At 47.0% G+C, this 24,794-nt stretch overlaps 49 non-coding genes across 49 annotated transcripts; all 49 read left to right on the forward strand.

Annotated features, from left to right (window-relative positions):
• Positions 1-20: 20 nt before the first annotated feature.
• Positions 21-139, forward strand: LOC118475338 (5S ribosomal RNA). Its single transcript, XR_004854834.1, has one exon. It is a non-coding gene; the product is annotated as a 5S ribosomal RNA (ribosomal RNA).
• A 9,168-nt stretch (positions 140-9,307) lies between these two features.
• On the forward strand, positions 9,308-9,426 carry LOC118475125 (5S ribosomal RNA). Its single transcript, XR_004854611.1, has one exon. It is a non-coding gene; the product is annotated as a 5S ribosomal RNA (ribosomal RNA).
• Positions 9,427-9,626: 200 nt separating this feature from the next.
• LOC118475349 (5S ribosomal RNA) lies at positions 9,627-9,745 on the forward strand. Its single transcript, XR_004854845.1, has one exon. It is a non-coding gene; the product is annotated as a 5S ribosomal RNA (ribosomal RNA).
• A 199-nt stretch (positions 9,746-9,944) lies between these two features.
• LOC118475126 (5S ribosomal RNA) lies at positions 9,945-10,063 on the forward strand. Its single transcript, XR_004854612.1, has one exon. It is a non-coding gene; the product is annotated as a 5S ribosomal RNA (ribosomal RNA).
• Positions 10,064-10,263: 200 nt separating this feature from the next.
• Positions 10,264-10,382, forward strand: LOC118475373 (5S ribosomal RNA). Its single transcript, XR_004854872.1, has one exon. It is a non-coding gene; the product is annotated as a 5S ribosomal RNA (ribosomal RNA).
• Positions 10,383-10,583: 201 nt separating this feature from the next.
• Positions 10,584-10,702, forward strand: LOC118475359 (5S ribosomal RNA). The gene has a single exon (XR_004854856.1). It is a non-coding gene; the product is annotated as a 5S ribosomal RNA (ribosomal RNA).
• A 201-nt stretch (positions 10,703-10,903) lies between these two features.
• On the forward strand, positions 10,904-11,022 carry LOC118475127 (5S ribosomal RNA). The gene has a single exon (XR_004854613.1). It is a non-coding gene; the product is annotated as a 5S ribosomal RNA (ribosomal RNA).
• A 202-nt stretch (positions 11,023-11,224) lies between these two features.
• LOC118475129 (5S ribosomal RNA) lies at positions 11,225-11,343 on the forward strand. Its single transcript, XR_004854615.1, has one exon. It is a non-coding gene; the product is annotated as a 5S ribosomal RNA (ribosomal RNA).
• Positions 11,344-11,543: 200 nt separating this feature from the next.
• Positions 11,544-11,662, forward strand: LOC118475130 (5S ribosomal RNA). Its single transcript, XR_004854616.1, has one exon. It is a non-coding gene; the product is annotated as a 5S ribosomal RNA (ribosomal RNA).
• A 201-nt stretch (positions 11,663-11,863) lies between these two features.
• LOC118475356 (5S ribosomal RNA) lies at positions 11,864-11,982 on the forward strand. The gene has a single exon (XR_004854852.1). It is a non-coding gene; the product is annotated as a 5S ribosomal RNA (ribosomal RNA).
• A 200-nt stretch (positions 11,983-12,182) lies between these two features.
• On the forward strand, positions 12,183-12,301 carry LOC118475360 (5S ribosomal RNA). Its single transcript, XR_004854857.1, has one exon. It is a non-coding gene; the product is annotated as a 5S ribosomal RNA (ribosomal RNA).
• Positions 12,302-12,661: 360 nt separating this feature from the next.
• Positions 12,662-12,780, forward strand: LOC118475361 (5S ribosomal RNA). The gene has a single exon (XR_004854858.1). It is a non-coding gene; the product is annotated as a 5S ribosomal RNA (ribosomal RNA).
• Positions 12,781-12,979: 199 nt separating this feature from the next.
• LOC118475131 (5S ribosomal RNA) lies at positions 12,980-13,098 on the forward strand. Its single transcript, XR_004854617.1, has one exon. It is a non-coding gene; the product is annotated as a 5S ribosomal RNA (ribosomal RNA).
• Positions 13,099-13,296: 198 nt separating this feature from the next.
• On the forward strand, positions 13,297-13,415 carry LOC118475348 (5S ribosomal RNA). The gene has a single exon (XR_004854844.1). It is a non-coding gene; the product is annotated as a 5S ribosomal RNA (ribosomal RNA).
• Positions 13,416-13,617: 202 nt separating this feature from the next.
• Positions 13,618-13,738, forward strand: LOC118475377 (5S ribosomal RNA). Its single transcript, XR_004854877.1, has one exon. It is a non-coding gene; the product is annotated as a 5S ribosomal RNA (ribosomal RNA).
• A 202-nt stretch (positions 13,739-13,940) lies between these two features.
• LOC118475366 (5S ribosomal RNA) lies at positions 13,941-14,060 on the forward strand. The gene has a single exon (XR_004854864.1). It is a non-coding gene; the product is annotated as a 5S ribosomal RNA (ribosomal RNA).
• A 200-nt stretch (positions 14,061-14,260) lies between these two features.
• LOC118475375 (5S ribosomal RNA) lies at positions 14,261-14,379 on the forward strand. The gene has a single exon (XR_004854874.1). It is a non-coding gene; the product is annotated as a 5S ribosomal RNA (ribosomal RNA).
• Positions 14,380-14,581: 202 nt separating this feature from the next.
• On the forward strand, positions 14,582-14,700 carry LOC118475351 (5S ribosomal RNA). Its single transcript, XR_004854847.1, has one exon. It is a non-coding gene; the product is annotated as a 5S ribosomal RNA (ribosomal RNA).
• Positions 14,701-14,901: 201 nt separating this feature from the next.
• On the forward strand, positions 14,902-15,020 carry LOC118475132 (5S ribosomal RNA). The gene has a single exon (XR_004854618.1). It is a non-coding gene; the product is annotated as a 5S ribosomal RNA (ribosomal RNA).
• A 202-nt stretch (positions 15,021-15,222) lies between these two features.
• Positions 15,223-15,341, forward strand: LOC118475133 (5S ribosomal RNA). The gene has a single exon (XR_004854619.1). It is a non-coding gene; the product is annotated as a 5S ribosomal RNA (ribosomal RNA).
• Positions 15,342-15,541: 200 nt separating this feature from the next.
• Positions 15,542-15,660, forward strand: LOC118475134 (5S ribosomal RNA). The gene has a single exon (XR_004854620.1). It is a non-coding gene; the product is annotated as a 5S ribosomal RNA (ribosomal RNA).
• Positions 15,661-15,860: 200 nt separating this feature from the next.
• On the forward strand, positions 15,861-15,979 carry LOC118475135 (5S ribosomal RNA). The gene has a single exon (XR_004854621.1). It is a non-coding gene; the product is annotated as a 5S ribosomal RNA (ribosomal RNA).
• Positions 15,980-16,180: 201 nt separating this feature from the next.
• On the forward strand, positions 16,181-16,299 carry LOC118475136 (5S ribosomal RNA). Its single transcript, XR_004854622.1, has one exon. It is a non-coding gene; the product is annotated as a 5S ribosomal RNA (ribosomal RNA).
• Positions 16,300-16,500: 201 nt separating this feature from the next.
• LOC118475137 (5S ribosomal RNA) lies at positions 16,501-16,619 on the forward strand. Its single transcript, XR_004854623.1, has one exon. It is a non-coding gene; the product is annotated as a 5S ribosomal RNA (ribosomal RNA).
• Positions 16,620-16,819: 200 nt separating this feature from the next.
• On the forward strand, positions 16,820-16,938 carry LOC118475138 (5S ribosomal RNA). Its single transcript, XR_004854624.1, has one exon. It is a non-coding gene; the product is annotated as a 5S ribosomal RNA (ribosomal RNA).
• Positions 16,939-17,139: 201 nt separating this feature from the next.
• Positions 17,140-17,258, forward strand: LOC118475140 (5S ribosomal RNA). The gene has a single exon (XR_004854626.1). It is a non-coding gene; the product is annotated as a 5S ribosomal RNA (ribosomal RNA).
• A 201-nt stretch (positions 17,259-17,459) lies between these two features.
• Positions 17,460-17,578, forward strand: LOC118475141 (5S ribosomal RNA). The gene has a single exon (XR_004854627.1). It is a non-coding gene; the product is annotated as a 5S ribosomal RNA (ribosomal RNA).
• Positions 17,579-17,779: 201 nt separating this feature from the next.
• Positions 17,780-17,898, forward strand: LOC118475142 (5S ribosomal RNA). The gene has a single exon (XR_004854628.1). It is a non-coding gene; the product is annotated as a 5S ribosomal RNA (ribosomal RNA).
• A 200-nt stretch (positions 17,899-18,098) lies between these two features.
• Positions 18,099-18,217, forward strand: LOC118475143 (5S ribosomal RNA). The gene has a single exon (XR_004854629.1). It is a non-coding gene; the product is annotated as a 5S ribosomal RNA (ribosomal RNA).
• A 201-nt stretch (positions 18,218-18,418) lies between these two features.
• LOC118475144 (5S ribosomal RNA) lies at positions 18,419-18,537 on the forward strand. Its single transcript, XR_004854630.1, has one exon. It is a non-coding gene; the product is annotated as a 5S ribosomal RNA (ribosomal RNA).
• A 201-nt stretch (positions 18,538-18,738) lies between these two features.
• On the forward strand, positions 18,739-18,857 carry LOC118475145 (5S ribosomal RNA). The gene has a single exon (XR_004854631.1). It is a non-coding gene; the product is annotated as a 5S ribosomal RNA (ribosomal RNA).
• A 201-nt stretch (positions 18,858-19,058) lies between these two features.
• On the forward strand, positions 19,059-19,177 carry LOC118475146 (5S ribosomal RNA). The gene has a single exon (XR_004854632.1). It is a non-coding gene; the product is annotated as a 5S ribosomal RNA (ribosomal RNA).
• A 201-nt stretch (positions 19,178-19,378) lies between these two features.
• On the forward strand, positions 19,379-19,497 carry LOC118475147 (5S ribosomal RNA). The gene has a single exon (XR_004854633.1). It is a non-coding gene; the product is annotated as a 5S ribosomal RNA (ribosomal RNA).
• Positions 19,498-19,697: 200 nt separating this feature from the next.
• LOC118475148 (5S ribosomal RNA) lies at positions 19,698-19,816 on the forward strand. Its single transcript, XR_004854634.1, has one exon. It is a non-coding gene; the product is annotated as a 5S ribosomal RNA (ribosomal RNA).
• Positions 19,817-20,017: 201 nt separating this feature from the next.
• On the forward strand, positions 20,018-20,136 carry LOC118475149 (5S ribosomal RNA). The gene has a single exon (XR_004854635.1). It is a non-coding gene; the product is annotated as a 5S ribosomal RNA (ribosomal RNA).
• Positions 20,137-20,336: 200 nt separating this feature from the next.
• On the forward strand, positions 20,337-20,455 carry LOC118475151 (5S ribosomal RNA). Its single transcript, XR_004854637.1, has one exon. It is a non-coding gene; the product is annotated as a 5S ribosomal RNA (ribosomal RNA).
• Positions 20,456-20,655: 200 nt separating this feature from the next.
• Positions 20,656-20,774, forward strand: LOC118475152 (5S ribosomal RNA). The gene has a single exon (XR_004854638.1). It is a non-coding gene; the product is annotated as a 5S ribosomal RNA (ribosomal RNA).
• A 201-nt stretch (positions 20,775-20,975) lies between these two features.
• LOC118475153 (5S ribosomal RNA) lies at positions 20,976-21,094 on the forward strand. The gene has a single exon (XR_004854639.1). It is a non-coding gene; the product is annotated as a 5S ribosomal RNA (ribosomal RNA).
• A 200-nt stretch (positions 21,095-21,294) lies between these two features.
• On the forward strand, positions 21,295-21,413 carry LOC118475154 (5S ribosomal RNA). The gene has a single exon (XR_004854640.1). It is a non-coding gene; the product is annotated as a 5S ribosomal RNA (ribosomal RNA).
• Positions 21,414-21,613: 200 nt separating this feature from the next.
• LOC118475155 (5S ribosomal RNA) lies at positions 21,614-21,732 on the forward strand. The gene has a single exon (XR_004854641.1). It is a non-coding gene; the product is annotated as a 5S ribosomal RNA (ribosomal RNA).
• A 200-nt stretch (positions 21,733-21,932) lies between these two features.
• On the forward strand, positions 21,933-22,051 carry LOC118475156 (5S ribosomal RNA). The gene has a single exon (XR_004854643.1). It is a non-coding gene; the product is annotated as a 5S ribosomal RNA (ribosomal RNA).
• Positions 22,052-22,251: 200 nt separating this feature from the next.
• On the forward strand, positions 22,252-22,370 carry LOC118475157 (5S ribosomal RNA). Its single transcript, XR_004854644.1, has one exon. It is a non-coding gene; the product is annotated as a 5S ribosomal RNA (ribosomal RNA).
• A 200-nt stretch (positions 22,371-22,570) lies between these two features.
• Positions 22,571-22,689, forward strand: LOC118475158 (5S ribosomal RNA). Its single transcript, XR_004854645.1, has one exon. It is a non-coding gene; the product is annotated as a 5S ribosomal RNA (ribosomal RNA).
• Positions 22,690-22,890: 201 nt separating this feature from the next.
• LOC118475159 (5S ribosomal RNA) lies at positions 22,891-23,009 on the forward strand. Its single transcript, XR_004854646.1, has one exon. It is a non-coding gene; the product is annotated as a 5S ribosomal RNA (ribosomal RNA).
• A 201-nt stretch (positions 23,010-23,210) lies between these two features.
• LOC118475160 (5S ribosomal RNA) lies at positions 23,211-23,329 on the forward strand. The gene has a single exon (XR_004854647.1). It is a non-coding gene; the product is annotated as a 5S ribosomal RNA (ribosomal RNA).
• A 201-nt stretch (positions 23,330-23,530) lies between these two features.
• Positions 23,531-23,649, forward strand: LOC118475162 (5S ribosomal RNA). Its single transcript, XR_004854649.1, has one exon. It is a non-coding gene; the product is annotated as a 5S ribosomal RNA (ribosomal RNA).
• A 200-nt stretch (positions 23,650-23,849) lies between these two features.
• Positions 23,850-23,968, forward strand: LOC118475163 (5S ribosomal RNA). The gene has a single exon (XR_004854650.1). It is a non-coding gene; the product is annotated as a 5S ribosomal RNA (ribosomal RNA).
• A 200-nt stretch (positions 23,969-24,168) lies between these two features.
• On the forward strand, positions 24,169-24,287 carry LOC118475164 (5S ribosomal RNA). Its single transcript, XR_004854651.1, has one exon. It is a non-coding gene; the product is annotated as a 5S ribosomal RNA (ribosomal RNA).
• Positions 24,288-24,487: 200 nt separating this feature from the next.
• Positions 24,488-24,606, forward strand: LOC118475165 (5S ribosomal RNA). Its single transcript, XR_004854652.1, has one exon. It is a non-coding gene; the product is annotated as a 5S ribosomal RNA (ribosomal RNA).
• Positions 24,607-24,794: the final 188 nt, after the last annotated feature.

The following is a 24,794-nucleotide window of genomic DNA, read 5'->3' on the forward strand; positions in this document are numbered from 1 at the left end:
AGGAGGACGCAGGATATGACGGATGCGATCATACCAGCACTAAAGCACCGGATCCCATCAGAACTCCGAAGTTAAGTGTGCTTGGGCGAGAGTAGTACTAGGATGGGTGACCTCCTGGGAAGTCCTCGTGTTGCATTCCTTTTTTTTGGTTTTATTTTTGTTTGTTTTTCGAACACCAAACCATAGTAAAAATAGGTGACCGTTCTCGTGTTAAATTACCTTTTATTTGTTTTAAGGGGCGTTTTTCGGGTACTTTATGCGGAGGAAGGATGTCCAGTGCCGTGGGCGAGCCGAGCACGGAGGTGTGGGCATAAGAGGAAGGAGGACTGAGAGCACCTAGAGGGGGGGGGGTGAATAGGTGATCCTGTAAAAACTTAAACTTATAGCCACAAAACTTAGATTAAGCGTTAGCACAGTAATTGCCAAGTGGCTAGAGAGACCTCAAAACACGATAACCACAAGAAAGCAATCACAGAGTTGACACGGTGGTTATCCCGTGGTTCGGCCAAGTACAAAACTTGCCTACTCCACGTTGTGGCGTCCCAACGGACGAGAGTTGCACTCAACTCCTCTCAAGTGATCCAATGATCAACTTGAATACCACGGTGTTTTTCTTTCCTTTGATCTTTTCCCGTTTGCGAGGAATCTCCACAACTTGGAGTCTCTCGCCCTTACAATTTGAGTTCACAAAGAAATACGGAGTAAGGTGGGAATGAGCAACGCACACAAGACTCGAAAATCAGAGCAACAACACGCACACAAGTCGCAACAAGAGCTCGCAACGCAACACAAAGAGTTCACAACTCCACAAGAGCTCTATATGCTATCACAATGAAACGAATGCGTGAGATTGATGTCTTGGTGCTTAGAAGAGTTGTAGGAATGCTTGGTGTACTCCTCCATGCGCCTAGGGGTCCCTTTTATAGCCCCAAGGCAGCTAGGAGCCGTTGAGAACAAATCTGGAAGGCCATCTTTGCCTTCTGTCGTCGGGCGCACCGGACAGTCCGGTGCACACCGGACAGTGTCCGGTGCCCGATTCCTTTCCTTAATTGGCGAAGCCGACCGTTGCAGATGCGGGAGCCGTTGGCGCACCGGACATGTCCGGTGCACACCGGACAGTCCGGTGCCCCCTTCCAACCGTTGGCATGGCCACGTGTCTCGCGCAGATCGCGCGGCCGACCGTTGACCCTGGCCGACCGTTGGCTCACCGGACAGTCCGGTGCACACCGGACAGTCCGGTGAATTTTAGCCGAAGTCGCCGGAGAAAAACCCGAGAGCGGCTGGTTTGCTCTGTGCTGGTCTGGCGCACCGGACACTGTCCGGTGCACACCGGACAGTCCGGTGCCCCAGTCCGAAGCAGCCTTTGGCTGTACACAGCCACTCTCCACTTCTTTTCTTTTCTTCTTTCTCCTGTTTCTAACACTTAGACAAGATGTTAGTACACAAAACTAATGTACTAAGGCTTAGAAACATACCTTTACTTGTGATTTGCACTTTGTTCATCTATGGGCATATTTTCACATTTAAGCACTTGTGTTTGCACTCAATCACCAAAATACTTAGAAATGGCCCAAGGGCACATTTCCCTTTCAATCTCCCCCTTTTTGGTGATTTATGCCAACACAACATAAAGCAACTAGAACAAGTGCAAAATCACTTCAAATAAAAACTCAAATTGGTTTTGATTCAATTTTGGCATATATGGATCATCCTTTGCCACCACTTGGTTTGTTTTTGCAAATCAAACTCAAATCTCTATCTCTAAGTCAAACACACATGTTGAAGCATAAAGAGAGTCATTCCAAAAGAGATTGATCAAAGATTTCAAAAACTCCCCCTAATTCCCATAATCAATACTTCTCCCCACAAGAAGCCAACTTTTGACAAGAGATACAATAAAAGAGTTTCGACAAAACAAAGCTCTATTCTACTATTTCCAAAATCTCTCAAGTGGTAGCTGATCCATTTATCACTTTGGCCTTTATTTTCTCCCCCTTTGGCATCAAGCACCAAAACGGGATCAATCTTGGCCCTTTAACCCCATTGCCTCACAAAAATCTTCAATTAAGATCAAATGGCAATAAGAGTTCATGAGATGAACGTGGAATTAGTTACCCTCTCATCGGAGTGCAGTGGAAGTCTTTCATGGTCCAAGTCCACCTTTTCCCTTTCAATTCTCCTTCGTGACTAAGTCAACCAAACTCAAGCATATGGTTAGTCTCAAAGGGTCAAGTTGTAACACATCTCCCCCTAAAACTGTGCATCACTTTGCGACGGACTTGTGAGGTCCAGGGAGTGTTTGTACAACTTGAGCACCACAATAAACAACAAAATGCAGAATGAACATGATCAAAGGCATAAACACATGTATGCTACAATTCAATCCAAGTTCCGCGAATCTAAGACATTTAGCTCACTTCGCAGCCTGCAAAAGGTCTTCTCATCTAGAGGCTTGGTAAAGATATCGGCTAGCTGGTTCTCGGTGCTAACATGAAACACTTCGATATCCCCCTTTTGCTGGTGGTCTCTCAAAAAGTGATGCCGGATGTCTATGTGCTTTGTGCGGCTGTGTTCAACAGGATTTTCCGCCATGCGGATAGCACTCTCATTATCACATAGGAGTGGGACTTTGCTCAGATTGTAGCCAAAGTCCCGGAGGGTTTGCCTCATCCAAAGTAGTTGCGCGCAACACTGTCCTGCGGCAACATACTCGGCCTCAGCGGTGGATAGGGCAACGGATGTTTGTTTCTTAGAGTTCCATGACACCAGGGACCTTCCTAAGAATTGGCACGTCCCCGATGTACTCTTCCTATCGACCTTACATCCAGCATAGTCGGAGTCTGAGTATCCAACCAAGTCAAAGGTAGACCCCTTTGGATACCAGAGCCCGAAGCAAGGCGTAGCAACTAAATATCTAAGGATTCGCTTCACCGCCACTAAGTGACACTCCTTAGGATCGGATTGAAATCTAGCACACATGCATACGCTAAGCATAATATCCGGTCTACTAGCACATAAATAAAGTAAAGACCCTATCATTGACCGGTATGCTTTTTGATCGACAGACTTACCACCTTTGTTGAGGTCGGTGTGTCCGTCGGTTCCCATCGGAGTCTTTGCGGGCTTGGCGTCTTTCATCCCAAACCGCTTTAGCAGATCTTGCGTGTACTTCGTTTGGGAGATGAAGGTGCCGTCCTTGAGTTGCTTCACTTGGAACCCAAGGAAGTAGTGCAACTCGCCCATCATCGACATCTCGAATTTTTGCGTCATCACCCTGCTAAACTCTTCACAAGACTTTTGGTTAGTGGAACCAAATATTATGTCATCGACATAAATTTGGCACACAAACAAATCACCATCACAAGTCTTAGTAAGAAGAGTTGGATCGGCTTTCCCAACCTTGAAAGCATTAGCAATTAAGAAATCTCTAAGGCATTCATACCATGCTCTTGGGGCTTGCTTAAGTCCATAGAGCGCCTTAGAGAGCTTACACACATGGTCGGGGTACCGTTCATCCTCGAAGCCAGGGGGTTGCTCCACGTACACCTCCTCCTTGATTGGCCCGTTGAGGAAAGCGCTCTTCACATCCATTTGGAACAACCTGAAAGAATGGTGAGCGGTATATGCTAGCAAGATACGAATTGATTCTAGCCTAGCCACAGGAGCAAATGTCTCCTCAAAGTCCAAACCTGCGACTTGGGCATAACCTTTTGCCACAAGTCGAGCCTTGTTCCTTGTCACCACCCCGTGCTCGTCTTGTTTGTTGCGGAACACCCACTTGGTTCCCACAACATTTTGCTTGGGACGAGGCACCAGTGTCCAAACTTCATTGCGCTTGAAGTTGTTTAACTCCTCTTGCATGGCCAACACCCAGTCCGGATCTAGCAAGGCCTCTTCTACCCTGAAAGGCTCAATAGAAGAGACAAAGGAGTAATGCTCACAAAAATTAACTAATCGAGATCGAGTAGTTACTCCATTGCTAATGTCCCCCAGAATTTGGTCGACGGGATGATCCCTTTGAATCATCGCTCGAACTTGGGTTGGAGGTGCCGGTTGCGCTTCTTCCTCCACCACAAGATCATCTTGTGCTCCCCCTTGATCACACGCCTCCTGTTGATGAACCTGTTCATCGTCTTGAGTTGGGGGATTCACCATAGTTGAGGAAGAAGGTTGATCTTGCTCTTCTTGTTCCTGTGGTCGCACATCACCAATCGCCATGGTTCGTATAGCGGTCGTCGGAACATCTTCTTCATCTACATCATCAAGATCAACAACTTGCCCTCTTGGAGAGCCATTAGTCTCATCAAATACAACGTCGCTAGAGACTTCAACCAAACCCGATGATTTGTTGAAGACTCTATACGCCTTTGTATTTGAGTCATAACCTAACAAAAACCCTTCTACAGCTTTGGGAGCAAATTTAGAATTTCTACCCTTCTTCACGAGAATGTAGCACTTGCTCCCAAATACACGAAAGTAAGATACATTGGGTTTGTTACCGGTTAGTAGTTCATACGACGTCTTCTTGAGGAGTCAGTGAAGGTAGACCCTGTTGATGGCGTGGCAAGCCGTGTTCACGGCTTCCGACCAAAACCGCTCGGGGGTCTTAAATTCTCCAAGCATCATCCTCGCCATGTCGATTAGCGTCCTGTTCTTCCTCTCTACCACACCATTTTGCTGTGGTGTGTAGGGAGCGGAGAACTCGTGCTTGATCCCTTCCTCCTCAAGAAACTCTTCCACTTGAAGGTTCTTGAACTCGGACCCGTTGTCACTCCTTATCTTCTTCACCTTGAGCTCAAACTCATTTTGAGCTCTCCTGAGGAAGCGCTTGAGGGTCCCTTGGGTTTCAGACTTATCCTGCAAAAAGAACACCCAAGTGAAGCGGGAAAAGTCATCAACAATTACTAGACCATACTTACTTCCTCCTATACTCAGATAGGCGATGGGTCCGAAGAGGTCCATATGCAGCAGCTCCAGGGGTCTTGAAGTGGTCATCACATTCTTGCTGTGATGTGCTCCTCCCACTTGTTTACCTGCCTGACAAGCTGCACAAGGTCTATCTTTTTCGAATTTTACATTAGTCAATCCTATCACGTGTTCTCCCTTTAGAAGTTTGTGAAGGTTCTTCATCCCCACATGTGCCAAGCGGCGATGCCACAGCCAGCCCATGCAAGTCTTAGCTATTAAGCATGCATCTAGACCGGCCTCTTCTTTTGCAAAATCAACTAAGTAAAGCTTGCCGTCTAATACACCCTTAAAAGCTAGTGAATCATCACTTCTTCTAAAGACAGACACATCTACATTAGTAAATAGACAGTTATACCCCATGTTGCACAATTGACTAACAGATAGTAAATTGTAACCAAGAGACTCTACTAAAAACACATTGGAAATAGAATGCTCATTGGAAATTGCAATTTTACCTAACCCTTTTACCTTGCCTTGATTCCCATCACCGAATATGATTGAATCTTGGGAATCTTTATTCTTGACGTAGGAGGTGAACATTTTCTTCTCCCCCGTCATATGGTTTGTGCATCCGCTGTCGATAATCCAGCTTGAACCCCCGGATGCATAAACCTGCAAGGCAAATTTAGGCTTGGGTCTTAGGTACCCAACTCATGTTGGGTCCTACAAGGTTAGCACATATATCCTTAGGGACCCAAATGCAAGTTTTATCTCCCTTGCATCTTATCCCTAACTTTCTAGCAATTACCTTCTTATCCTTTCTACAAATAGCAAAGGGTGCATTGCAAGCATAATAAATGATAGAAGGTTCATTTGCTACTTTCCTAGGAGCATGAATAACATTCTTTTTAGGAACAACATTTTTCCTAGTAACATTTCTATTATTCACATAAGAAGAACTAGGAGCAAACATGGCATGAGAATCATAAACATATGAATCAAAAGCATCATAACTCCTATTTGCATTTCTAGTATGTCTTCTATCATGATACAAAAAGGCATGGTTCCTTTTAGCACTAGTAGCCATAGGGGCCTTCCCTTTCTCCTTGGCGGGAATGGGAGCCTTATGGCTTGTTAAGTTCTTGGCTTCCCTCTTGAAGCCAAGCCCATCCTTAATTGAGGGATGTCTACCAACCGTGTAGGCATCCCTAGCAAATTTTAGTTTTTCAAAATCACTTTTGCTAGTCTTAAGTTGAGCATTAAGACTAGCCACTTCATCATTTAGTTTTGAAATTGAAACTAAGTGTTCACTACAAGCATTAACATCAAAATCCTTACACCTAGTACAAATTACAACATGTTCTACACAAGAGTTAGATTTATTTGATACTTCTAATTTAGCATTCAAATCGTCATTAATGCTTCTTAATTTAGAAATTGTCTCATGGCAAGAAGATAATTCACAGGAAAGCATTTCATTTCTTTTAATTTCTAGAGCAAGAGAACTTTGTGCACTAACAAATTTATCATGTTCTTCATACAACAAATCCTCTTGCTTTTCTACAAGTATGTTCTTATCATTCAAGGCATCAATTAATTCATTAATTTTGTCTACCTTGGTTCTATCTAGACCTTTAAACAAGCATGAATAATCAATTTCATCTTCATCACTAGATTCATCATCACTAGAAGAAGCATAAGTGGTATCTCGAGTACTTACCTTCTTCTCCCTTGCCATAAGGCAAGTATGACGCTCGTTGGGGAAGAGAGATGACTTGTTGAAGGCGGTGGCGGCGAGTCCTTCATTGTCGGAGTCGGAGGAGGGGCAGTCCGAATCCCACTCCTTTCCGATATGTGCTTCGCCCTTGGCCTTCTTGTAGTGCTTCTTCTTCTCTCTTTTGTTCCCCTTTTCCTGGTCACTTTCATTATCCGGACAGTTAGCAATAAAATGACCAAGCTTACCGCATTTGAAGCATGATCGCTTTCCCTTGGTCTTAGTCTTGCTCGGCTGTCCATTGCGACTCTTTAGCACCGTCTTGAATCGTTTGATGATGAGGGCCATCTCTTCATCATTAAGACCGGCCGCCTCAATTTGCGCCACCTTGCTGGGTAGCGTTTCCTTGCTTCTTGTTGCCTTGAGAGCAATGGGTTGAGGCTCATGGATTGGACCATTCAACGCGTCGTCCACGTACCTTGCCTCCTTGATCATCATTCGCCCACTCACAAATTTTCCAAGAATTTCTTCGGGCGACATCTTGATGTACCTAGGATTTTCACGAATATTGTTCACTAAGTGAGGATCAAGAACGGTAAATGACCTTAGCATTAGGCGGACGACGTCGTGATCCGTCCATCGCGTGCTTCCGTAGCTCCTTATTTTGTTGATAAGGATCTTGAGCCTGTTGTATGTTTGTGTCGGCTCCTCGCCCCTTATCATCGCAAATCGTCCGAGCTCGCCCTCCACCAACTCCATCTTGGTGAGTAAGGTGACATCATTCCCCTCATGAGAGATCTTGAGGGTGTCCCAAATCTGCTTGGCATTGTCCAAGCCGCTCACCTTGTGATACTCATCCCTGCACAGAGAGGCTAGCAACACAGTAGTAGCTTGTGCATTTTTATGGATCTGTTCATTAATAAATGAAGGGCTATCCGAGCTATCAAATTTCATTCCACTTTCTACAATCTCCCAAATGCTTGGATGGAGAGAAAATAGGTGAGTACGCATTTTGTGACTCCAAAATCCGTAGTCCTCTCCATCAAAGTGAGGAGGCTTGCCAAGTGGAATGGGGAGCAAATGAGCATTTGAGCTATGTGGAATGCGCGAATAATCAAAAGAAAAGTTTGAGTTAACCGTCTTTTGTTTGTCGTGATCGTCGTTGTCCTTTTGGGAAGAAGAGGACTCGTCGCTATCGTAGTAGACGATCTCCTTGATGCGCCTTGTCTTCTTCTTCTTCCCATCTTTGTGCCTGTGGCCCGCGCCCGAGTCGTTGGACTTGTCATCCCTTGGTTCGTTGACGAAGGACTCCTTCTCCTTGTCGTTGATCACAATTCCCTTCCCCTTAGGATCCATCTCTTCGGGCGGTTAGTCCCTTTCTTGAAGAGAACGGCTCTGATACCAATTGAGAGCACCTAGAGGGGGGGTGAATAGGTGATCCTGTAAAAACTTAAACTTATAGCCACAAAACTTAGATTAAGCGTTAGCACAGTAATTGCCAAGTGGCTAGAGAGACCTCAAAACACGATAACCACAAGAAAGCAATCACAGAGTTGACACGGTGGTTATCCCGTGGTTCGGCCAAGTACAAAACTTGCCTACTCCACGTTGTGGCGTCCCAACGGACGAGAGTTGCACTCAACTCCTCTCAAGTGATCCAATGATCAACTTGAATACCACGGTGTTTTTCTTTCCTTTGATCTTTTCCCGTTTGCGAGGAATCTCCACAACTTGGAGTCTCTCGCCCTTACAATTTGAGTTCACAAAGAAATACGGAGTAAGGTGGGAATGAGCAACGCACACAAGACTCGAAAATCAGAGCAACAACACGCACACAAGTCGCAACAAGAGCTCGCAACGCAACACAAAGAGTTCACAACTCCACAAGAGCTCTATATGCTATCACAATGAAACGAATGCGTGAGATTGATGTCTTGGTGCTTAGAAGAGTTGTAGGAATGCTTGGTGTACTCCTCCATGCGCCTAGGGGTCCCTTTTATAGCCCCAAGGCAGCTAGGAGCCGTTGAGAACAAATCTGGAAGGCCATCTTTGCCTTCTGTCGTCGGGCGCACCGGACAGTCCGGTGCACACCGGACAGTGTCCGGTGCCCGATTCCTTTCCTTAATTGGCGAAGCCGACCGTTGCAGATGCGGGAGCCGTTGGCGCACCGGACATGTCCGGTGCACACCGGACAGTCCGGTGCCCCCTTCCAACCGTTGGCATGGCCACGTGTCTCGCGCAGATCGCGCGGCCGACCGTTGACCCTGGCCGACCGTTGGCTCACCGGACAGTCCGGTGCACACCGGACAGTCCGGTGAATTTTAGCCGAAGTCGCCGGAGAAAAACCCGAGAGCGGCTGGTTTGCTCTGTGCTGGTCTGGCGCACCGGACACTGTCCGGTGCACACCGGACAGTCCGGTGCCCCAGTCCGAAGCAGCCTTTGGCTGTACACAGCCACTCTCCACTTCTTTTCTTTTCTTCTTTCTCCTGTTTCTAACACTTAGACAAGATGTTAGTACACAAAACTAATGTACTAAGGCTTAGAAACATACCTTTACTTGTGATTTGCACTTTGTTCATCTATGGGCATATTTTCACATTTAAGCACTTGTGTTTGCACTCAATCACCAAAATACTTAGAAATGGCCCAAGGGCACATTTCCCTTTCAAGGACGCAGGATATGACGGATGCGATCATACCAGCACTAAAGCACCGGATCCCATCAGAACTCCGAAGTTAAGCGTGCTTGGGCGAGAGTAGTACTAGGATGGGTGACCTCCTGGGAAGTCCTCGTGTTGCATTCCTTTTTTTTGGTTTTATTTTTGTTTGTTTTTCGAACACCAAACCATAGTAAAAATGGGTGACCGTTCTCGTGTTAAATTACCTTTTATTTGTTTTAAGGGGCGTTTTTCGGGTACTTTGTGCGGAGGAAGGATGTCCAGTGCCGTGGGCGAGCCGAGCACGGAGGTGTGGGCATAAGAGGAAGGAGGACGCAGGATATGATGGATGCGATCATACCAGCACTAAAGCACCGGATCCCATCAGAACTCCGAAGTTAAGCATGCTTGGGCGAGAGTAGTACTAGGATGGGTGACCTCCTGGGAAGTCCTCGTGTTGCATTCCTTTTTTTTGTTTTATTTTTGTTTGTTTTTCGAACACCAAACCATAGTAAAAATGGGTGACCGTTCTCGTGTTAAATTACCTTTTATTTGTTTTAATGGGCGTTTTTCGGGTACTTTGTGCGGAGGAAGGATGTCCAGTGCCGTGGGCGAGCCGAGCACGGAGGTGTGGGCATAAGAGGAAGGAGGACGCAAGATATGACGGATGCGATCATACCAGCACTAAAGCACCGGATCCCATCAGAACTCCGAAGTTAAGCGTGCTTGGGCGAGAGTAGTACTAGGATGGGTGACCTCCTGGGAAGTCCTCGTGTTGCATTCCTTTTTTTTGGTTTTATTTTTGTTTGTTTTTCGAACACCAAACCATAGTAAAAATGGGTGACCGTTCTCGTGTTAAATTACCTTTTATTTGTTTTAAGGGGCGTTTTTCGGGTACTTTGTGCGGAGGAAGGATGTCCAGTGCCGTGGGCGAGCCGAGCACGGAGGTGTGGGCATAAGAGGAAGGAGGACGCAGAATATGACAGATGCGATCATACCAGCACTAAAGCACCGGATCCCATCAGAACTCCGAAGTTAAGCGTGCTTGCGCGAGAGTAGTACTAGGATGGGTGACCTCCTGGAAAGTCCTTGTGTTGCATTCCTTTTTTTTTGGTTTTATTTTTGTTTGTTTTTCGAACACCAAACCATAGTAAAAATGGGTGACCGTTCTCGTGTTAAATTACCTTTTATTTGTTTTAAGGGGCGTTTTTCGGGTACTTTGTGCGGAGGAAGGATGTCCAGTGCCGTGGGCGAGCCGAGCACGGAGGTGTGGGCATAAGAGGAAGGAGGACGCAGGATATGACGGATGCGATCATACCAGCACTAAAGCACCGGATCCCATCAGAACTTTGAAGTTAAGCGTGCTTGGGCGAGAGTAGTACTAGGATGGGTGACCTCCTGGGAAGTCCTCGTGTTGCATTCCTTTTTTTTTGGTTTTATTTTTGTTTGTTTTTCGAACACCAAACCATAGTAAAAATGGGTGACCGTTCTCGTGTTAAATTACCTTTTATTTGTTTTAAGGGGCGTTTTTCGGGTACTTTGTGCGGAGGAAGGATGTCCAGTGCCGTGGGCGAGCCGAGCACGGAGGTGTGGGCATAAGAGGAAGGAGGACGCAGGATATGACGGATGCGATCATACCAGCACTAAAGCACCGGATCCCATCAGAACTCCGAAGTTAAGCGTGCTTGGGCGAGAGTAGTACTAGGATGGGTGACCTCCTGGGAAGTCCTCGTGTTGCATTCCTTTTTTTTTGGTTTTCATTTTTGTTTGTTTTTCGAACACCAAACCATAGTAAAAATGGGTGACCGTTCTCGTGTTAAATTACCTTTTATTTGTTTTAAGGGGCGTTTTTCGGGTACTTTGTGCGGAGGAAGGATGTCCAGTGCCGTGGGCGAGCCGAGCACGGAGGTGTGGGCATAAGAGGAAGGAGGACGCAGGATATGACGGATGCGATCATACCAGCACTAAAGCACCGGATCCCATCAGAACTCCGAAGTTAAGCGTGCTTGGGCGAGAGTAGTACTAGGATGGGTGACCTCCTGGGAAGTCCTCGTGTTGCATTCCTTTTTTTTGGTTTCATTTTTGTTTGTTTTTCGAACACCAAACCATAGTAAAAATGGGTGACCGTTCTCGTGTTAAATTACCTTTTATTTGTTTTAAGGGGCGTTTTTCGGGTACTTTGTGCGGAGGAAGGATGTCCAGTGCCGTGGGCGAGCCGAGCACGGAGGTGTGGGCATAAGAGGAAGGAGGACGCAGGATATGACGGATGCGATCATACCAGCACTAAAGCACCGGATCCCATCAGAACTCCGAAGTTAAGCGTGCTTGGGCGAGAGTAGTACTAGGATGGGTGACCTCCTGGGAAGTCCTCGTGTTGCATTCCTTTTTTTTTGGTTTTATTTTTGTTTGTTTTTCGAACACCAAACCATAGTAAAAATGGGTGACCGTTCTCGTGTTAAATTACCTTTTATTTGTTTTAAGGGGCGTTTTTCGGGTACTTTGTGCGGAGGAAGGATGTCCAGTGCCGTGGGCGAGCCGAGCACGGAGGTGTGGGCATAAGAGGAAGGAGGACGCAGGATATGACGGATGCGATCATACCAGCACTAAAGCACCGAATCCCATCAGAACTCCGAAGTTAAGCGTGCTTGGGCGAGAGTAGTACTAGGATGGGTGACCTCCTGGGAAGTCCTCGTGTTGCATTCCTTTTTTTTGGTTTTATTTTTGTTTGTTTTTCGAACACCAAACCATAGTAAAAATGGGTGACCGTTCTCGTGTTAAATTACCTTTTATTTGTTTTAAGGGGCGTTTTTCGGGTACTTTGTGCGGAGGAAGGATGTCCAGTGCCGTGGGCGAGCCGAGCACGGAGGTGTGGGCATAAGAGGAAGGAGGACGCAGGATATGACGGATGCGATCATACCAGCACTAAAGCACCAGATCCCATCAGAACTCCGAAGTTAAGCGTGCTTGGGTGAGAGTAGTACTAGGATGGGTGACCTCCTGGGAAGTCCTCGTGTTGCATTCCTTTTTTTTGGTTTTATTTTTGTTTGTTTTTCGAACACCAAACCATAGTAAAAATGGGTGACCGTTCTCGTGTTAAATTACCTTTTATTTGTTTTAAGGGGCGTTTTTCGGGTACTTTGTGCGGAGGAAGGATGTCCAGTGCCGTGGGCGAGCCGAGCACGGAGGTGTGGGTTTTATTTTTGTTTGTTTTTCGAACACCAAACCATAGTAAAAATGGGTGACCGTTCTCGTGTTAAATTACCTTTTATTTGTTTTAAGGGGCGTTTTTCGGGTACTTTGTGCGGAGGAAGGATGTCCAGTGCCGTGGGCGAGCTGAGCATGGAGGTGTGGGCATAAGAGGAAGGAGGACGCAGGATATGACGGATGCGATCATAGCAGCACTAAAGCACCGGATCCCATCAGAACTCCGAAGTTAAGCGTGCTTGGGCGAGAGTAGTACTAGGATGGGGGACCTCCTGGGAAGTCCTCGTGTTGCATTCCTTTTTTTTGTTTTATTTTTGTTTGTTTTTCGAACACCAAACCATAGTAAAAATGGGTGACCGTTCTCGTGTTAAATTACCTTTTATTTGTTTTAAGGGGCGTTTTTCGGGTACTTTGTGCGGAGGAAGGATGTCCAGTGCCGTGGGCGAGCCGAGCACGGAGGTGTGGGCATAAGAGGAAGGAGGACGCAGGATATGACGGATGCGATCATACCAGCACTAAAGCACCGGATCCCATCAGAACTCCGAAGTTAAGCGTGCTTGGGCGAGAGTAGTACTAGGATGGGTGACCTCCTGGGAAGTCCTCGTGTTGCATTCCTTTTTTTGGTTTATTTTTGTTTGTTTTTCGAACACCAAACCATAGTAAAAATGGGTGACCGTTCTCGTGTTAAATTACCTTTTATTTGTTTTAAGGGGCGTTTTTCGGGTACTTTGTGCGGAGGAAGGATGTCCAGTGTCGTGGGCGAGCCGAGCACGGAGGTGTGGGCATAAGAGGAAGGAGGACGCAGGATATGACGGATGCGATCATACCAGCACTAAAGCACCAGATCCCATCAGAACTCCGAAGTTAAGCGTGCTTGGGCGAGAGTAGTACTAGGATGGGTGACCTCCTGGGAAGTCCTCGTGTTGCATTCCTTTTTTTTGGTTTTATTTTTGTTTGTTTTTCGAACACCAAACCATAGTAAAAATGGGTGACCGTTCTCGTGTTAAATTACCTTTTATTTGTTTTAAGGGGCGTTTTTCGGGTACTTTGTGCGGAGGAAGGATGTCCAGTGCCGTGGGCGAGCCGAGCACGGAGGTGTGGGCATAAGAGGTAAGGAGGACAGCAGGATATGACGGATGCGATCATACCAGCACTAAAGCACCGGATCCCATCAGAACTCCGAAGTTAAGCTGTGCTTGGGCGAGAGTAGTACTAGGATGGGTGACCTCCTGGGAAGTCCTCAGTGTTGCATTCCTTTTTTTTTGGTTTTATTTTTGTTTGTTTTTCGAACACCAAACCATAGTAAAAATGGGTGACCGTTCTCGTGTTAAATTACCTTTTATTTGTTTTAAGGGGCGTTTTTCGGGTACTTTGTGCGGAGGAAGGATGTCCAGTGCCGTGGGCGAGCCGAGCACTGGAGGTGTGGGCATAAGAGGAAGGAGGACGCAGGATATGATGGATGCGATCATACCAGCACTAAAGCACCGGATCCCATCAGAACTCCGAAGTTAAGCTGTGCTTGGGCGAGAGTAGTACTAGGATGGGTGACCTCCTGGGAAGTCCTCGTGTTGCATTCCTTTTTTTTGGTTTTATTTTTGTTTGTTTTTCGAACACCAAACCATAGTAAAAATGGGTGACCGTTCTCGTGTTAAATTACCTTTTATTTGTTTTAAGGGGCGTTTTTCGGGTACTTTGTGCGGAGGAAGGATGTCCAGTGCCGTGGGCGAGCCGAGCACGGAGGTGTGGGCATAAGAGGAAGGAGGACGCAGGATATGACGGATGCGATCATACCATCACTAAAGCACCAGATCCCATCAGAACTCCGAAGTTAAGCGTGCTATGGCGAGAGTAGTACTAGGATGGGTGACCTCTTGGGAAGTCCTCGTGTTGCATTCCTTTTTTTTTGGTTTTATTTTTGTTTGTTTTTCGAACACCAAACCATAGTAAAAATGGGTGACCGTTCTCGTGTTAAATTACCTTTTATTTGTTTTAAGTAGCGTTTTTCGGGTACTTTGTGCGGAGGAAGGATGTCCAGTGCCGTGGGCGAGCCGAGCACGGAGGTGTGGGCATAAGAGGAAGGAGGACGCAGGATATGACTGGATGCGATCATACCAGCACTAAAGCATCGGATCCCATCAGAACTCCGAAGTTAAGCGTGCTTGGGCGAGAGTAGTACTAGGATGGGTGACCTCCTGGGAAGTCCTTGTGTTGCATTCCTTTTTTTTTTGTTTTATTTTTGTTTGTTTTTCGAACACCAAACCATAGTAAAAATGGGTGACCGTTCTCGTGTTAAATTACCTTTTATTTGTTTTAAGGGGCGTTTTTCGGGTACTTTGTGCGGAGGAAGGATGTCCAGTGCCGTGGGCGAGCCGAGCACGGAGGTGTGGGCATAAGAGGAAGGAGGACGCAGGATATGACGGATGCGATCATACCAGCACTAAAGCACCGGATCCCATCAGAACTCCGAAGTTAAGCGTGCTTGGGCGAGAGTAGTACTAGGATGGGTGACCTCCTGGGAAGTCCTCGTGTTGCATTCCTTTTTTTTTTGGTTTTATTTTTGTTTGTTTTTCGAACACCAAACCATAGTAAAAATGGGTGACCGTTCTCGTGTTAAATTACCTTTTATTTGTTTTAAGGGGCGTTTTTCGGGTACTTTGTGCGGAGGAAGGATGTCCAGTGCCGTGGGCGAGCCGAGCACGGAGGTGTGGGCATAAGAGGAAGGAGGACGCAGGATATGACGGATGCGATCATACCAGCACTAAAGCACCGGATCCCATCAGAACTCCGAAGTTAAGCGTGCTTGGGCGAGAGTAGTACTAGGATGGGTGACCTCCTGGGAAGTCCTCGTGTTGCATTCCTTTTTTTTGGTTTTATTTTTGTTTGTTTTTCGAACACCAAACCATAGTAAAAATGGGTGACCGTTCTCGTGTTAAATTACCTTTTATTTGTTTTAAGGGGCGTTTTTCGGGTACTTTGTGCGGAGGAAGGATGTCCAGTGCCGTGGGCGAGCCGAGCACGGAGGTGTGGGCATAAGAGGAAGGAGGACGCAGGATATGACGGATGCGATCATACCAGCACTAAAGCACCGGATCCCATCAGAACTCCGAAGTTAAGCGTGCTTGGGCGAGAGTAGTACTAGGATGGGTGACCTCCTGGGAAGTCCTCGTGTTGCATTCCTTTTTTTTGGTTTTATTTTTGTTTGTTTTTCGAACACCAAACCATAGTAAAAATGGGTGACCGTTCTCGTGTTAAATTACCTTTTATTTGTTTTAAGGGGCGTTTTTCGGGTACTTTGTGCGGAGGAAGGATGTCCAGTGCCGTGGGCGAGCCGAGCACGGAGGTGTGGGCATAAGAGGAAGGAGGACGCAGGATATGACGGATGCGATCATACCAGCACTAAAGCACCGGATCCCATCAGAACTCCGAAGTTAAGCGTGCTTGGGCGAGAGTAGTACTAGGATGGGTGACCTCCTGGGAAGTCCTCGTGTTGCATTCCTTTTTTTTTGGTTTTATTTTTGTTTGTTTTTCGAACACCAAACCATAGTAAAAATGGGTGACCGTTCTCGTGTTAAATTACCTTTTATTTGTTTTAAGGGGCGTTTTTCGGGTACTTTGTGCGGAGGAAGGATGTCCAGTGCCGTGGGCGAGCCGAGCACGGAGGTGTGGGCATAAGAGGAAGGAGGACGCAGGATATGACGGATGCGATCATACCAGCACTAAAGCACCGGATCCCATCAGAACTCCGAAGTTAAGCGTGCTTGGGCGAGAGTAGTACTAGGATGGGTGACCTCCTGGGAAGTCCTCGTGTTGCATTCCTTTTTTTTTGGTTTTATTTTTGTTTGTTTTTCGAACACCAAACCATAGTAAAAATGGGTGACCGTTCTCGTGTTAAATTACCTTTTATTTGTTTTAAGGGGCGTTTTTCGGGTACTTTGTGCGGAGGAAGGATGTCCAGTGCCGTGGGCGAGCCGAGCACGGAGGTGTGGGCATAAGAGGAAGGAGGACGCAGGATATGACGGATGCGATCATACCAGCACTAAAGCACCGGATCCCATCAGAACTCCGAAGTTAAGCGTGCTTGGGCGAGAGTAGTACTAGGATGGGTGACCTCCTGGGAAGTCCTCGTGTTGCATTCCTTTTTTTTGGTTTTATTTTTGTTTGTTTTTCGAACACCAAACCATAGTAAAAATGGGTGACCGTTCTCGTGTTAAATTACCTTTTATTTGTTTTAAGGGGCGTTTTTCGGGTACTTTGTGCGGAGGAAGGATGTCCAGTGCCGTGGGCGAGCCGAGCACGGAGGTGTGGGCATAAGAGGAAGGAGGACGCAGGATATGACGGATGCGATCATACCAGCACTAAAGCACCGGATCCCATCAGAACTCCGAAGTTAAGCGTGCTTGGGCGAGAGTAGTACTAGGATGGGTGACCTCCTGGGAAGTCCTCGTGTTGCATTCCTTTTTTTTGGTTTTATTTTTGTTTGTTTTTCGAACACCAAACCATAGTAAAAATGGGTGACCGTTCTCGTGTTAAATTACCTTTTATTTGTTTTAAGGGGCGTTTTTTCGGGTACTTTGTGCGGAGGAAGGATGTCCAGTGCCGTGGGCGAGCCGAGCACGGAGGTGTGGGCATAAGAGGAAGGAGGACGCAGGATATGACGGATGCGATCATACCAGCACTAAAGCACCGGATCCCATCAGAACTCCGAAGTTAAGCGTGCTTGGGCGAGAGTAGTACTAGGATGGGTGACCTCCTGGGAAGTCCTCGTGTTGCATTCCTTTTTTTTGGTTTTATTTTTGTTTGTTTTTCGAACACCAAACCATAGTAAAAATGGGTGACCGTTCTCGTGTTAAATTACCTTTTATTTGTTTTAAGGGGCGTTTTTTCGGGTACTTTGTGCGGAGGAAGGATGTCCAGTGCCGTGGGCGAGCCGAGCACGGAGGTGTGGGCATAAGAGGAAGGAGGACGCAGGATATGACGGATGCGATCATACCAGCACTAAAGCACCGGATCCCATCAGAACTCCGAAGTTAAGCGTGCTTGGGCGAGAGTAGTACTAGGATGGGTGACCTCCTGGGAAGTCCTCGTGTTGCATTCCTTTTTTTTTGGTTTTATTTTTGTTTGTTTTTCGAACACCAAACCATAGTAAAAATGGGTGACCGTTCTCGTGTTAAATTACCTTTTATTTGTTTTAAGGGGCGTTTTTCGGGTACTTTGTGCGGAGGAAGGATGTCCAGTGCCGTGGGCGAGCCGAGCACGGAGGTGTGGGCATAAGAGGAAGGAGGACGCAGGATATGACGGATGCGATCATACCAGCACTAAAGCACCGGATCCCATCAGAACTCCGAAGTTAAGCGTGCTTGGGCGAGAGTAGTACTAGGATGGGTGACCTCCTGGGAAGTCCTCGTGTTGCATTCCTTTTTTTTGGTTTTATTTTTGTTTGTTTTTCGAACACCAAACCATAGTAAAAATGGGTGACCGTTCTCGTGTTAAATTACCTTTTATTTGTTTTAAGGGGCGTTTTTCGGGTACTTTGTGCGGAGGAAGGATGTCCAGTGCCGTGGGCGAGCCGAGCACGGAGGTGTGGGCATAAGAGGAAGGAGGACGCAGGATATGACGGATGCGATCATACCAGCACTAAAGCACCGGATCCCATCAGAACTCCGAAGTTAAGCGTGCTTGGGCGAGAGTAGTACTAGGATGGGTGACCTCCTGGGAAGTCCTCGTGTTGCATTCCTTTTTTTTTGGTTTTATTTTTGTTTGTTTTTCGAACACCAAACCATAGTAAAAATGGGTGACCGTTCTCGTGTTAAATTACCTTTTATTTGTTTTAAGGGGCGTTTTTCGGGTACTTTGTGCGGAGGAAGGATGTCCAGTGCCGTGGGCGAGCCGAGCACGGAGGTGTGGGCATAAGAGGAAGGAGGACGCAGGATATGACGGATGCGATCATACCAGCACTAAAGCACCGGATCCCATCAGAACTCCGAAGTTAAGCGTGCTTGGGCGAGAGTAGTACTAGGATGGGTGACCTCCTGGGAAGTCCTCGTGTTGCATTCCTTTTTTTTTGGTTTTATTTTTGTTTGTTTTTCGAACACCAAACCATAGTAAAAATGGGTGACCGTTCTCGTGTTAAATTACCTTTTATTTGTTTTAAGGGGCGTTTTTCGGGTACTTTGTGCGGAGGAAGGATGTCCAGTGCCGTGGGCGAGCCGAGCACGGAGGTGTGGGCATAAGAGGAAGGAGGACGCAGGATATGACGGATGCGATCATACCAGCACTAAAGCACCGGATCCCATCAGAACTCCGAAGTTAAGCGTGCTTGGGCGAGAGTAGTACTAGGATGGGTGACCTCCTGGGAAGTCCTCGTGTTGCATTCCTTTTTTTTTGGTTTTATTTTTGTTTGTTTTTCGAACACCAAACCATAGTAAAAATGGGTGACCGTTCTCGTGTTAAATTACCTTTTATTTGTTTTAAGGGGCGTTTTTCGGGTACTTTGTGCGGAGGAAGGATGTCCAGTGCCGTGGGCGAGCCGAGCACGGAGGTGTGGGCATAAGAGGAAGGAGGACGCAGGATATGACGGATGCGATCATACCAGCACTAAAGCACCGGATCCCATCAGAACTCCGAAGTTAAGCGTGCTTGGGCGAGAGTAGTACTAGGATGGGTGACCTCCTGGGAAGTCCTCGTGTTGCATTCCTTTTTTTTTGGTTTTATTTTTGTTTGTTTTTCGAACACCAAACCATAGTAAAAATGGGTGACCGTTCTCGTGTTAAATTACCTTTTATTTGTTTTAAGGGGCGTTTTTCGGGTACTTTGTGCGGAGGAAGGATGTCCAGTGCCGTGGGCGAGCCGAGCACGGAGGTGTGGGCATAAGAGGAAGGAGGACGCAGGATATGACGGATGCGATCATACCAGCACTAAAGCACCGGATCCCATCAGAACTCCGAAGTTAAGCGTGCTTGGGCGAGAGTAGTACTAGGATGGGTGACCTCCTGGGAAGTCCTCGTGTTGCATTCCTTTTTTTTGGTTTTATTTTTGTTTGTTTTTCGAACACCAAACCATAGTAAAAATGGGTGACCGTTCTCGTGTTAAATTACCTTTTATTTGTTTTAAGGGGCGTTTTTCGGGTACTTTGTGCGGAGGAAGGATGTCCAGTGCCGTGGGCGAGCCGAGCACGGAGGTGTGGGCATAAGAGGAAGGAGGACGCAGGATATGACGGATGCGATCATACCAGCACTAAAGCACCGGATCCCATCAGAACTCCGAAGTTAAGCGTGCTTGGGCGAGAGTAGTACTAGGATGGGTGACCTCCTGGGAAGTCCTCGTGTTGCATTCCTTTTTTTTTGGTTTTATTTTTGTTTGTTTTTCGAACACCAAACCATAGTAAAAATGGGTGACCGTTCTCGTGTTAAATTACCTTTTATTTGTTTTAAGGGGCGTTTTTCGGGTACTTTGTGCGGAGGAAGGATGTCCAGTGCCGTGGGCGAGCCGAGCACGGAGGTGTGGGCATAAGAGGAAGGAGGACGCAGGATATGACGGATGCGATCATACCAGCACTAAAGCACCGGATCCCATCAGAACTCCGAAGTTAAGCGTGCTTGGGCGAGAGTAGTACTAGGATGGGTGACCTCCTGGGAAGTCCTCGTGTTGCATTCCTTTTTTTTGGTTTTATTTTTGTTTGTTTTTCGAACACCAAACCATAGTAAAAATGGGTGACCGTTCTCGTGTTAAATTACCTTTTATTTGTTTTAAGGGGCGTTTTTCGGGTACTTTGTGCGGAGGAAGGATGTCCAGTGCCGTGGGCGAGCCGAGCACGGAGGTGTGGGCATAAGAGGAAGGAGGACGCAGGATATGACGGATGCGATCATACCAGCACTAAAGCACCGGATCCCATCAGAACTCCGAAGTTAAGCGTGCTTGGGCGAGAGTAGTACTAGGATGGGTGACCTCCTGGGAAGTCCTCGTGTTGCATTCCTTTTTTTTGGTTTTATTTTTGTTTGTTTTTCGAACACCAAACCATAGTAAAAATGGGTGACCGTTCTCGTGTTAAATTACCTTTTATTTGTTTTAAGGGGCGTTTTTCGGGTACTTTGTGCGGAGGAAGGATGTCCAGTGCCGTGGGCGAGCCGAGCACGGAGGTGTGGGCATAAGAGGAAGGAGGACGCAGGATATGACGGATGCGATCATACCAGCACTAAAGCACCGGATCCCATCAGAACTCCGAAGTTAAGCGTGCTTGGGCGAGAGTAGTACTAGGATGGGTGACCTCCTGGGAAGTCCTCGTGTTGCATTCCTTTTTTTTTGGTTTTATTTTTGTTTGTTTTTCGAACACCAAACCATAGTAAAAATGGGTGACCGTTCTCGTGTTAAATTACCTTTTATTTGTTTTAAGGGGCGTTTTTCGGGTACTTTGTGCGGAGGAAGGATGTCCAGTGCCGTGGGCGAGCCGAGCACGGAGGTGTGGGCATAAGAGGAAGGAGGACGCAGGATATGACGGATGCGATCATACCAGCACTAAAGCACCGGATCCCATCAGAACTCCGAAGTTAAGCGTGCTTGGGCGAGAGTAGTACTAGGATGGGTGACCTCCTGGGAAGTCCTCGTGTTGCATTCCTTTTTTTTGGTTTTATTTTTGTTTGTTTTTCGAACACCAAACCATAGTAAAAATGGGTGACCGTTCTCGTGTTAAATTACCTTTTATTTGTTTTAAGGGGCGTTTTTCGGGTACTTTGTGCGGAGGAAGGATGTCCAGTGCCGTGGGCGAGCCGAGCACGGAGGTGTGGGCATAAGAGGAAGGAGGACGCAGGATATGACGGATGCGATCATACCAGCACTAAAGCACCGGATCCCATCAGAACTCCGAAGTTAAGCGTGCTTGGGCGAGAGTAGTACTAGGATGGGTGACCTCCTGGGAAGTCCTCGTGTTGCATTCCTTTTTTTTGGTTTTATTTTTGTTTGTTTTTCGAACACCAAACCATAGTAAAAATGGGTGACCGTTCTCGTGTTAAATTACCTTTTATTTGTTTTAAGGGGCGTTTTTCGGGTACTTTGTGCGGAGGAAGGATGTCCAGTGCCGTGGGCGAGCCGAGCACGGAGGTGTGGGCATAAGAGGAAGGAGGACGCAGGATATGACGGATGCGATCATACCAGCACTAAAGCACCGGATCCCATCAGAACTCCGAAGTTAAGCGTGCTTGGGCGAGAGTAGTACTAGGATGGGTGACCTCCTGGGAAGTCCTCGTGTTGCATTCCTTTTTTTTGGTTTTATTTTTGTTTGTTTTTCGAACACCAAACCATAGTAAAAATGGGTGACCGTTCTCGTGTTAAATTACCTTTTATTTGTTTTAAGGGGCGTTTTTCGGGTACTTTGTGCGGAGGAAGGATGTCCAGTGCCGTGGGCGAGCCGAGCACGGAGGTGTGGGCATAAGAGGAAGGAGGACGCAGGATATGACGGATGCGATCATACCAGCACTAAAGCACCGGATCCCATCAGAACTCCGAAGTTAAGCGTGCTTGGGCGAGAGTAGTACTAGGATGGGTGACCTCCTGGGAAGTCCTCGTGTTGCATTCCTTTTTTTTGGTTTTATTTTTGTTTGTTTTTCGAACACCAAACCATAGTAAAAATGGGTGACCGTTCTCGTGTTAAATTACCTTTTATTTGTTTTAAGGGGCGTTTTTCGGGTACTTTGTGCGGAGGAAGGATGTCCAGTGCCGTGGGCGAGCCGAGCACGGAGGTGTGGGCATAAGAGGAAGGAGGACGCAGGATATGACGGATGCGATCATACCAGCACTAAAGCACCGGATCCCATCAGAACTCCGAAGTTAAGCGTGCTTGGGCGAGAGTAGTACTAGGATGGGTGACCTCCTGGGAAGTCCTCGTGTTGCATTCCTTTTTTTTGGTTTTATTTTTGTTTGTTTTTCGAACACCAAACCATAGTAAAAATGGGTGACCGTTCTCGTGTTAAATTACCTTTTATTTGTTTTAAGGGGCGTTTTTCGGGTACTTTGTGCGGAGGAAGGATGTCCAGTGCCGTGGGCGAGCCGAGCACGGAGGTGTGGGCATAAGAGGAAGGAGGACGCAGGATATGACGGATGCGATCATACCAGCACTAAAGCACCGGATCCCATCAGAACTCCGAAGTTAAGCGTGCTTGGGCGAGAGTAGTACTAGGATGGGTGACCTCCTGGGAAGTCCTCGTGTTGCATTCCTTTTTTTTGGTTTTATTTTTGTTTGTTTTTCGAACACCAAACCATAGTAAAAATGGGTGACCGTTCTCGTGTTAAATTACCTTTTATTTGTTTTAAGGGGCGTTTTTTCGGGTACTTTGTGCGGAGGAAGGATGTCCAGTGCCGTGGGCGAGCCGAGCACGGAGGTGTGGGCATAAGAGGAAGGAGGACGCAGGATATGACGGATGCGATCATACCAGCACTAAAGCACCGGATCCCATCAGAACTCCGAAGTTAAGCGTGCTTGGGCGAGAGTAGTACTAGGATGGGTGACCTCCTGGGAAGTCCTCGTGTTGCATTCCTTTTTTTTGGTTTTATTTTTGTTTGTTTTTCGAACACCAAACCATAGTAAAAATGGGTGACCGTTCTCGTGTTAAATTACCTTTTATTTGTTTTAAGGGGCGTTTTTTCGGGTACTTTGTGCGGAGGAAGGATGTCCAGTGCCGTGGGCGAGCCGAGCACGGAGGTGTGGGCATAAGAGGAAGGAGGACGCAGGATATGACGGATGCGATCATACCAGCACTAAAGCACCGGATCCCATCAGAACTCCGAAGTTAAGCGTGCTTGGGCGAGAGTAGTACTAGGATGGGTGACCTCCTGGGAAGTCCTCGTGTTGCATTCCTTTTTTTTTGGTTTTATTTTTGTTTGTTTTTCGAACACCAAACCATAGTAAAAATGGGTGACCGTTCTCGTGTTAAATTACCTTTTATTTGTTTTAAGGGGCGTTTTTCGGGTACTTTGTGCGGAGGAAGGATGTCCAGTGCCGTGGGCGAGCCGAGCACGGAGGTGTGGGCATAAGAGGAAGGAGGACGCAGGATATGACGGATGCGATCATACCAGCACTAAAGCACCGGATCCCATCAGAACTCCGAAGTTAAGCGTGCTTGGGCGAGAGTAGTACTAGGATGGGTGACCTCCTGGGAAGTCCTCGTGTTGCATTCCTTTTTTTTGGTTTTATTTTTGTTTGTTTTTCGAACACCAAACCATAGTAAAAATGGGTGACCGTTCTCGTGTTAAATTACCTTTTATTTGTTTTAAGGGGCGTTTTTCGGGTACTTTGTGCGGAGGAAGGATGTCCAGTGCCGTGGGCGAGCCGAGCACGGAGGTGTGGGCATAAGAGGAAGGAGGACGCAGGATATGACGGATGCGATCATACCAGCACTAAAGCACCGGATCCCATCAGAACTCCGAAGTTAAGCGTGCTTGGGCGAGAGTAGTACTAGGATGGGTGACCTCCTGGGAAGTCCTCGTGTTGCATTCCTTTTTTTTGGTTTTATTTTTGTTTGTTTTTCGAACACCAAACCATAGTAAAAATGGGTGACCGTTCTCGTGTTAAATTACCTTTTATTTGTTTTAAGGGGCGTTTTTCGGGTACTTTGTGCGGAGGAAGGATGTCCAGTGCCGTGGGCGAGCCGAGCACGGAGGTGTGGGCATAAGAGGAAGGAGGACGCAGGATATGACGGATGCGATCATACCAGCACTAAAGCACCGGATCCCATCAGAACTCCGAAGTTAAGCGTGCTTGGGCGAGAGTAGTACTAGGATGGGTGACCTCCTGGGAAGTCCTCGTGTTGCATTCCTTTTTTTTGGTTTTATTTTTGTTTGTTTTTCGAACACCAAACCATAGTAAAAATGGGTGACCGTTCTCGTGTTAAATTACCTTTTATTTGTTTTAAGGGGCGTTTTTCGGGTACTTTGTGCGGAGGAAGGATGTCCAGTGCCGTGGGCGAGCCGAGCACGGAGGTGTGGGCATAAGAGGAAGGAGGACGCAGGATATGACGGATGCGATCATACCAGCACTAAAGCACCGGATCCCATCAGAACTCCGAAGTTAAGCGTGCTTGGGCGAGAGTAGTACTAGGATGGGTGACCTCCTGGGAAGTCCTCGTGTTGCATTCCTTTTTTTTGGTTTTATTTTTGTTTGTTTTTCGAACACCAAACCATAGTAAAAATGGGTGACCGTTCTCGTGTTAAATTACCTTTTATTTGTTTTAAGGGGCGTTTTTCGGGTACTTTGTGCGGAGGAAGGATGTCCAGTGCCGTGGGCGAGCCGAGCACGGAGGTGTGGGCATAAGAGGAAGGAGGAC

This window comes from Zea mays, unplaced genomic scaffold (assembly GCF_902167145.1).
Source record: "Zea mays cultivar B73 unplaced genomic scaffold, Zm-B73-REFERENCE-NAM-5.0 scaffold_43, whole genome shotgun sequence".
Lineage (NCBI taxonomy): Eukaryota > Viridiplantae > Streptophyta > Magnoliopsida > Poales > Poaceae > Zea > Zea mays.